At 35.5% G+C, this 9,991-nt stretch overlaps 1 pseudogene; it reads right to left on the reverse strand.

Moving 5' to 3' along the window:
• Window positions 1-791: 791 nt before the first annotated feature.
• On the reverse strand, window positions 792-9,636 carry LOC120200993 (annotated as a pseudogene).
• Between the last annotated feature and the right edge of the window lie 355 nt (window positions 9,637-9,991).

The following is a 9,991-nucleotide window of genomic DNA, read 5'->3' on the forward strand; positions in this document are numbered from 1 at the left end:
AGATTTGAACAATGTTTTCCAGTCCTATTCCCCATTTTGGTTCGGATAATGGTGCTGAGGTAATGGCGCTATCAAAGTAGCTCTGGAGGTGTTTACTGAAGCAAGTTGGGCTGGAAATGCTTTCAAATCCTTTTCCCCATTTTTCTATGATTTTGGTATATCATGTTTAGCTTGTATTACAACTCAAACTCGACTCCAAATCTTTAAGTCGGAAAGGTAATACAGTTTGTGAGGGATAGACCTAATTAGTCCACTAAAATTTTAAATTATTATATATTTTAGATATTTTTTTGTATTTTTATTGATAATTTATTTTCATCTCCTAAAATTATATGTTCGTCTCCTAACATAAAATCTTAGGTCCAACCTGCCGTCTGGGTAGATGCTTGATGGCTTGTAGTATTATTGGTAAAGAGATTCTAAAATTTAAACCATGTCTTTCTTTCCCATGGGAAAAAATCAATTTGAGGATGTTTCTTTAAATCCGGGGTTAATATGTTATTTCATACAACTAATCTTACGAGGTCAGCATCTACGACCCCTTTCATTATTGCAAATTCCGATTTCTCTTTTTTTCACCATTAAAAAATCAATGCAGGGAATTGCATAATATGTACAATATTTCAGGCACAAGAACATAAAAGGAAACCCAATATCAGGTCAACAAAAGAATGCCTGATTAGTATTGGTAATTCTCAAACTTGGAAGAGCTAAACTCTAAAAAGTTTGGAACAAACTAAAGTAAAAATGCCCTATGTCATCACTACAGTCTTTATATATATCTATCTTTGTCAAGAAACATGTAGCGTTTCCATCAATCCAATAGTTAAACCTTTACCCCCAAGACCCTGACCGAGTTCAGGATCCCCTTTGTGCATCAGGGCCACAAATTCATTGTAGTCTATGTGGCCATCCTGAAAAAAAAATAAAAAAAATTAAAACACGATGTCAAATGAGTCCGACATGAAAACTCGTTTAAAAGGAGGGAATGCAAGTATCTTTGTGTCTTAAAATCCATGTTGATTGACACGGATTAGAGGGCTTACATTGTCCTGATCGACTTCGCACATTAGTTCACCAATTTGGATATCATCGATGCGCAACTCTTGACAAGCTTTCTGAAGCTCATCTTGAGTGATGTAGCCACTGCCGTCACTGTCGAAATACGAGAAGGTGGCCAAGAGATTATCTTCTTTCTCGATCATGTTTAGATTGAATGTTGCAGCTATGAACTCTTGATAATCAATTGTGCCACTGTTATCTACATCCGCCTGCGATTTCCGAACAAACAAAAGTGACTAGAATACAAAGGATGCATAGATAGCATAATCTTCTTGATAAAGAACAACACTTTCAATCGAAGAATCAATCTTTTAGTAAGTTGATGAAGCATTAGTCATTAAGGCCTCTGAAGGTAGGGGATTGCGAAATGAAAATTAAAGCCTGCATTAGAGCACGGAATTCCGATTCAGCAAGTTTAGCACCAAATCTTTTGCAATCCAGGTTGGAGTTCTTCAAAAGTGATTTGACCGCTGTTATCTGTGTCTATCATCTTGAACATTTCCTTCAATCCGGCTATTTCTTCTTGAGAAAGTCTTTTTGCAATGACCTGAAAGAAAATTTGAAAATGAAAGATATGAAAAAGGGTCAAGTCATTTTAGCTACTGGGATTTGTGCGGTGAAAGAGGTTCACAGTCTCTTTTCTTATGTTAACTCGAACATCGTATAAGAGTCAAAAGGTTACGTGCCCGACATGGATACGTTTCGGACACGGGTACTTCAACATAGATTTTTGAAGAAGTTTCATAGGCCAATGTTTAAAAGAGATAGACCAAAGTCTCACTGGCAGAAACTTACTCTTAAGGCCATTTTCTTAAGCTTTTTCGTTGCAGAAAACTGCTTTATGCGGCCTAAGACTAAAGAATCGAGTGGCTTGTCTGGAGCCACCCCATCAACCTGAACCCAGCTGTGACCTTGTTATGACCCAAGAGAATCGAAGAAAAAAGAAAATCGAAGAAATAGAAATAGAGATTAAGAGAAGAAGATTTAGAGAGAAGAAAGAGAGCTTGAAGAAGAGAATAATTCATTCAATTTTCAGATGATTTCCTCTTGGTTCAATACACATTTTATTTGTTAACATTGTACCAATTCTAACCAATTTACCAACTGTCAATACAGTTGTCTAACATAATTCTTCTCCTGTAGGTGATGCTGGCATGATTCCTTTCCTTGATTGAATTAGACTTCTAAGCTGCTCATTTGATCCATCAGGTAAGTGACTAAGCCCTTCTAATTTTGTACTCCCAATTACCATAATTTTCTCAATTGAAATCCCTAACCCTACTTTCAATTACCCCAATTCTCCCCCGCCTTCTCTGACTGTTTCTATATCTCTACTACTCATGACAGTACCCCCTCCATGAAAGGATCCTTCTCCCCAGGATCAAAAACTAGGAATTGTGCTTTAGGCATAATATAATTTTCGCCAGTGATGTTTTCTGGCCTTAAGTTTGTCCATTGCAGCAACAATTGAGTGATAGCCTTATTGTGCTTCTTGAGGTTAATTAAACCTTCATCCAGAAAACTCAAGTTGCCAAACACCTTCTACCAAAAACTATAGATAGCAGTACCATCACCCAAACCTGGAACAGTCACTATGTATAACAGCGATTGTCAAGAAATGATCTATAGGTTGCTTTATAACTATGACCAACTGAGCTTCATTAATAAGCAAGTCAAGTAATATAGCTGCATAAAAATCTACTAAAGGTTTTGATTTGTACACCTTTAAAATGGGGATGGTCCTTTTCTCATAGCTCATGAAATCATCGCTATCACCTTCATCCACATTAAATGTAGCCATCAGAGTGAGACTAAGAAAATAAAGAGTTATATCATTGGAAAAGCCACTCCAAATGGTTACATATAAGTTATTGGGATCCCCCTTAATTAACTCTAAAGAAGGTCCTTGCTTAAAGTAGACTGCAACAATTTCACCATCAAACCATCAATATCATTAGAATTGAAGACTCTTTTAACATGAAGTCTACTATTCTTCATCTTGGGATTGGTTATACCATTCTTTCCAATTGGAGAAATAGTTGGGACATAAAGTACAGAAAGAAACTCCACCTCTCCCTCAGTTGTAAAGTGTGATGATCCTAACAGATCCGAGTATTCATTAAAAGTTTTCATGTAGAACTCATTGTATTCCTCTGTTGTCACCTCCCGAGGCTTACGAAGCCAAATAGGTTGAGTTTCATTTGTAATCTCCCAATCCCAGTACCTCTCCACAATCTTCTTTGTTTTCTTCTTTTTCTCAATGTTTTCATCTTAGCCAGGCTCTTTGGCTTCAACTGGGTCCTCATCAACTTTGACCTCTTTAGTGATTCCCTTTTCCTGCCATGTGTAAATTGGAAAAGAAACAAATTGTGAATAATTCTTCACAAGCTTTTGAATCCATTCTGGATGGACAAAACCATTGTCATAACGCTTAAGATACAGAGTAAGACGTGTTCCTCGAGGAATAAGATTCTCTGGATTTGTCTCCTCCCAAATAGAATAGGAGCTTGCATTTGCCTCTCCTTCCCATACGTATTGTTTATCAGATTTCAGACTCTTTGTTGATACAACTACCATATCAGAAACCAAAATTGCTGAATAGAAACCAAAATCCAAACTGACCGATCAAGTTGTTGTTTGTACCAACATCTTTGCATTCCTTTATAGTCTTCAAGATCTTAGTAGTTCCAATATGTGCAATTGTTCCAAGATAATCAACAAGTTTTTGTTTTGTCATACCAATGCCCGAGTCAGTAATTGTTATTATCCCATTGTCTTTATCAGTTTGGATATGAATGTCAAGATCAACAACTTCCTTTAAAAGCTGAGAATCAGTAACACTTAGATACCGTAACTTGTCCAAGGAATCGCTTGCATTACTGATAAGCTCACGAAGAAACACCTCTTTGTTGTTGTACAAGCTATTGAAAATAAGATCCATGATCCGAATAACTTTAGCTTGGTACTCATATTTCTCAGCTGGAGGTGGAGGTGAATTACCTGAATCAGATGTAGTTGCGGTTGACTCATAGCGGCTTCCCAAAATATAATCATTTTTAAAGTTCAGTTGAGCTGAATATCTGGCCGTGTTACATTTCCCTCCCTTTAGTGTCTAGTCCCACCTGCTGTTATTATCACTCTCCTCTTCCGAGATAAGGATGGAAGTGGACGAGGTGATTGGAGCATTGATATGCTCAAACTCTTTTCTCTTAATGAAACCCCTTACATCATTCCCATTCATCAAGCACTCAATATTCAAAAGTGCCTCGAAATTGGCACTAAGTACCTACTTTAGCTTCTCACAAGCTGCCCGGAGCCTAGTACAAGCCCTATCATTTTGGAAGACATCAATCTTATATTCCTTTTTAAATTTTGTAGCAAACTGCTTTTTGAAGGCAACAATATAGACTTTCATGCTAGCACGTCCAATATTAACAAGGGCAACATTTAATGGGTCATTTTCAGGTAAATTAGATTTATAAATACCACAAGCCAATGTTGTTGCTATAGTTTCATGAATCAAGTGAAGGGGTTGCAAGCCCGAAATTGTAGCAACATCTAAGATAACATTTCTTTGAAGATCAGTGAAGTCTACATAAATTCCAATGCTGTAATCTACCACAGCTGCATTAAGTTTCTTCTCAATTAGAAAGTCAACCGAATTCATTGAAGCATATTTCCATGTCAAAAGACCTTCATTCCTCCAGCTTGTATCATAATAAGTGACGATTTTATTACTCATTTCTTCTGGAACCTTCATTTGATTTTGAAGTTACTGTGCAAATTCCAACCTATTCCAAAATTTTGTTATGTCCATGTAGAGGTTTAGCCCCTCGACATTGAACTCACATTTGATGAATTTATCAACACCACATGTGAAAACTTATTTGAACAGTTTGTCATTACTGTCATGATCTCTCCAATGCTGAAACGTTAGCTTCGACATTTTTCAAACAGTTTATGCCCTCTATTGTAAAGTATCCTAATATCATTGGCTGTAAACTCATTGGTGGAGTCACCATGTGCAGGTTTAGATTTTAGGATTTCGGGTTCATTAGGCTTATATGAAAATTGGGTTTCATTCATCCCTGTCACTAACATAGGCTTCTTCCCATCAGTCTTAGGAAGGTTAGGAATATTTACCTATTCATTCTCTGAACTAGTTTGTTCTTGTTCCTCTGTCCTCCCAGTCAAAATCCTCAAAATTTGCTCCACACAACCTTGATTCGTTGTTATCTTTGACTCCAATTTACTAATCTGATTATCCTATTATTCCCACCATTTAGGAGGTTTTGTGCCTTCCGTTGCTTGCTTCACCAGAGTTGTAAGTTCTGAAATATGCTTTTGAATAGCATATAAGTCAGTTGATTTAGCCATTGCCTGATTTTTTTAGAATACCCATATATCAACATGCCAGGATTAATGGCTCTTGATACCAATTTGTTATGACCCAAGAGAATCGAAGAAATAAAAATAGAGATTAAAAGAAGAAGATTTAGAGAAGAAAGATAGCTTGAAGAAGAGAACAATTTCATTCAATTTACATATGATTTCCTCTTGGTTCATTACACATTTTATTTGTTAACATTGTACCAATTCTAACCAATTTACCAGCTGGCAGTACAACTGTCTAATAGAATTCTTCTCTTGCAGGTGCTGCTGGCATGATTCCTTTCCTTAATTGGGTTAGACTTCTAAGCTACTCATTTGGTCCATCAGGTAAGTGACTAAGCCCTTCTAATTTTGTATTCCCAATTACCCTAATTTTATCAATTGAAATCCCTAACCTTACTTTCAATTCCCCCAATTCTCCCACGCCTTCTCCGACTGTTTCTATATCTCTACTACTCATGACAGACCTGCAATGAACCAAAATCAAATTAGCTTATTCCTCAGATTCCATAGTGAAATTTCAGCCAAAACTTATCAATCTTATCCAAAAGTCTTGAGAATACTGAAAAGTAATGTTGTTTCACATTGTCTTTATAGCATCCCAACAACACAATCAGACATAATTAATAACAACTCTCACATTGCAATGGTGAACACCGATGGATAATTTGGATAAGTAACAAATGAAACTAAGTCATTTTATCAACATCTAAATTCACTAATACTCATCCCATCTTATATAGTAAAAGGACTTAAGTAGTACTTGGAACGCGGTTATTCTCTTCTTGGGGTATGTAACAAGCATTATTTTCACTAGATCTTTTGCGCCTTCAGATATACTAGGCCAATGATCAGAAGTGAAGTTCGGTTCACCTTTCAAAACCTCTTCAAATATTTCTATTTCACTTTTTGTTTCAAAAAGCATAAATAGACCAAATTAAATTATAAATACATAAAAATGGTAAAGTGCACAAATGGTTCCTCAAGTATAGGGTGATGCTTTGTTGAGTCTCTGGCTATTAACAGTTACAAAATATCCCCGACTATAGGAAATTTCTTTGTTGAGTACCCTGACTATTAAAAGTTACAAAATGATCACCTGACTAATCATATGTTCCAAAATTATCCTTTTCCATAAAAACAATTACAGCAGTCTGAGCTGAACGCTAACCTGTTGATTGTGATATGATAAAATCTAATACCATAATCTCAAAAGACTATCATATCCCAGTCAACATGTTAACATCCAACTCATATGACTGTCAAGTTCTATAGGAGAAGGACGAGTTTGGAACATATGAATAGTTAAGTGACCATTTTGTAACTTTTAATAGTCGAGGGACTCAATAAATTAATGCCCTATAGATAAGGGGCCATTTTGTAATTTTTAATAGTTGAGGACTCAACAAAGCAACACCTTCGGGACCATTTGAGTTCTTTTTCCTAAAGAATAAAACCCTAGAGAATTGACATGAAAGGTTAATCACTATCTTAAGTTTATAAAAAAAATGACATGTGAAGTCTTACCACCCCAAAATGGAAGCACCCCACACAAGAGAACGTAAATGATCACCCCAACACTCCACACATTAGCTTCTGGACCATAACACTTCTTCAAAATCTTAGGTGCAACATAGTATGGCTTCTGACAACAGCAGATAAGGTATCCCTTGAAATTCTAAGACTTCAATTAACAAAACAACTCACTCTTGATTGCATAGACAACTTCACAATATTATGGGGGAGAAAGGGAGAGAGAGGGGAGGGGGAGAGAAAGAGAGATTAACAGTAGGAAATGAGAAGATATTCATTGGAATAAACAAGGAGTTTGATCCCATCATTCTATTTTCACTCATCCAACAGTCCTAAATCTCTATAAAACTAAAAGAATTAATATAATGCAAGTTTTCTTTTATATGTAAAACTAAAAATATTTTATATAAAAGCAAGTTTTATTTTATTTCTTTTATTTTTTTAATACAAGTAATTAAAGATTTCCAAAAGATCAGTCAAGCCTTTCGAAATGTTGGCATAGGAAACACCCCAGAAGAGTGGATCACATGGGTCACCAACCTGAAAAAGAACTACAACATATATGAAGATCTTGTTCAAGAACTTCTTGGACAGAAAGGTTCTCTTACAAGGGAAAATGAGCAACTCCGAGAAATGACACAGAAGATGAAAGAGAATGTCATGGAAGAAGTTGCAGTCCAGACAAATAATATGGTTCTTAAGTGATAGATTTAGCTGATTTTACAAGGAGATGAAGCAGACTGAAGACTCAACTTTTTGAGCATGAATGGAAACTAACTGGGCTTTGGAGAAGTTAGGAGTGAAAGATATCCTTATATGTAAAGTTTTGTTTGATATACCGAAACTTTTGTGCTTAATGAAATTTGTTCTAAGATGATCACTCTTGAGTAAACACCATTTCATACATGCATTTTCATTTTGCATCTTTGCATTTTTCATTGTGCATTTATACTTTTATATTTATTTTTGTACTATACAATTTGCATTTTTATTGTTACATTCACATATTTACATTTGCATTTAGATTTGCATTTTTACGTTTGTATTTACATTTTCATTTTTACATAATTACATTTGGTTTTAAACTATTTTACATACATTTAAACATAAAAACATGAGAGTAATTCGTGGAAGATTCCATGACAGAATTTCTGAAATCAAAGTGGAGCTAACTTGGTCTTCCTAAACAAGGATAAGAACCATGAATGAGATTTTAGCAAGGGTTGGTAGAATTGAGAAACTACAAGAGCAACTTATCAAGACTCAATAAAAGATGACTGATCAAGTAAAAAAGTCCCAGGAGGATTCAAAAGAACAACTGACCAAATTGATGAACCTGGTGAATATTGTAATCCATGGATAGAAACCCTTAGAGGATCCTGTTGTGAAAGATTTGAATGGGATTATGAATAATGTAGATGATACAATGAGAAAAATCTAAAGTTGTGAAAACATGCATTATATATATATGCATGCAGTTTCCATTCTACTTAAAGCTAGCCAGTTCATGAGAATTAAAACCAAACTAAGCTTTAAATTTAAATTGAAGTATGCACCTATAAATGTTTACTACAAATTTACCAGGGTGAGGTAAGGCCTAATTAATCTTTCAGAGTTTCAAAGAAGAACAACAATGGAGATTGACTCAAAACAAAAGCAAAAACAAATGTGGCAAAAGATCATATAATTTTGAACATACCAGGCTTGAAGAATGCTGATAACACAAAATCAATGACTTTAAGAGGTGAATCCTCTTCCTCATTCACAAAAAGAAATTTTTCAGGCTTAAGATCCTTATGCAATACTCCCATGGAATGACAGGCTTCAACAACACCGAGTACAATCCTTGCTAATTCTGCTACCTTTCTTTCAGAATAATGGCCTCTCTTAACAATTCTATCAAAGAGTTCCCCCCTGCACACAAATCCATGACGAGATGAACCGCTGTGGGATCTTCATAAACCCCTCTAATTGATACAATATTAGAGTTCCCTGCAATGTGATATATTATCTGAATTTCCCTCCTTACATCATCAACATCAACATCAATACCGGTTTCCAGTTTCCTTTTAGCAATCATTTTGCAAGCAAATTTCTTCCCACTAACTTTCTCAGTACATACAAAACTTATCCCAAACTGACTGTTTCCAAGCTTGGTCCCCAAGTTGTAGTAGTCCATCAAATTGCCTATTTTTATTTCTAACACTGAGTCTATCTCGAGTCCAGCGCATGACTGCCTTTTGACATTAGGGGGTTTTCTTGATGCTTTTTTAGGCTCAACCTTGGGTTCTTCCTCTATAGTATTCACATCAACCTGTACCTGTAGGGCTGGTTTGGAGCTAAGTCTTTGAGTGGGGAGCTTTGATTGATGCCTTTGGAAATCTTCATTGGACTTGCCTTCTTGTTCCCTTTCTGTCTCTTCCTTATCAATATTTATTTCTTCAGGGGGTTTGTGTTCAATATTGGGAGCTTCTTTTTCTTTAATTTAAGACTCAACAGCTGCATTGGCTGCAACTTGTTCTTTTCCTTTGTCCTCATTTTCATCTTCGGTTGATCCACAAATGGATTCAAAGAAGTCATTTTTAAAACAATTATTTCCCATCTTAAACTACTCTCAATTCTCACACCTTCTCTTATATAAACATACATCTATGAGAAAAAGGAAATTTTGAAATTTACCCAAAGGCTATAGCCCCATTTGTTCTATCCCTTAAGGGTGAGTCTAAGCTTTTAGGCAATATAAGGAAACCCTACACCTTCAATTAAAAACATAATTCAACCAAATACCAATGATTCAATGATCAATGCAATGCACCAAAGAGAAGAATTATCTCACAAGAAACAATTTCATTAGGAAAAAAACAACTTTTAAAGGCTTCTGATGTCCCCTTTAATCTCAGAAAACTTCCCACGTAAATGGCATGATCAATAATCATAAGAAAGAAATTTCCAATGACCCAATAGAAATAAAATATCACAGTTTACTTAGAATAATTTCTCGTTA

The sequence above is a fragment of the Hibiscus syriacus genome, unplaced genomic scaffold (genome assembly GCF_006381635.1).
Source record: "Hibiscus syriacus cultivar Baekdansim isolate YM2019G1 unplaced genomic scaffold, ASM638163v2 tig00006731_pilon, whole genome shotgun sequence".
Lineage (NCBI taxonomy): Eukaryota > Viridiplantae > Streptophyta > Magnoliopsida > Malvales > Malvaceae > Hibiscus > Hibiscus syriacus.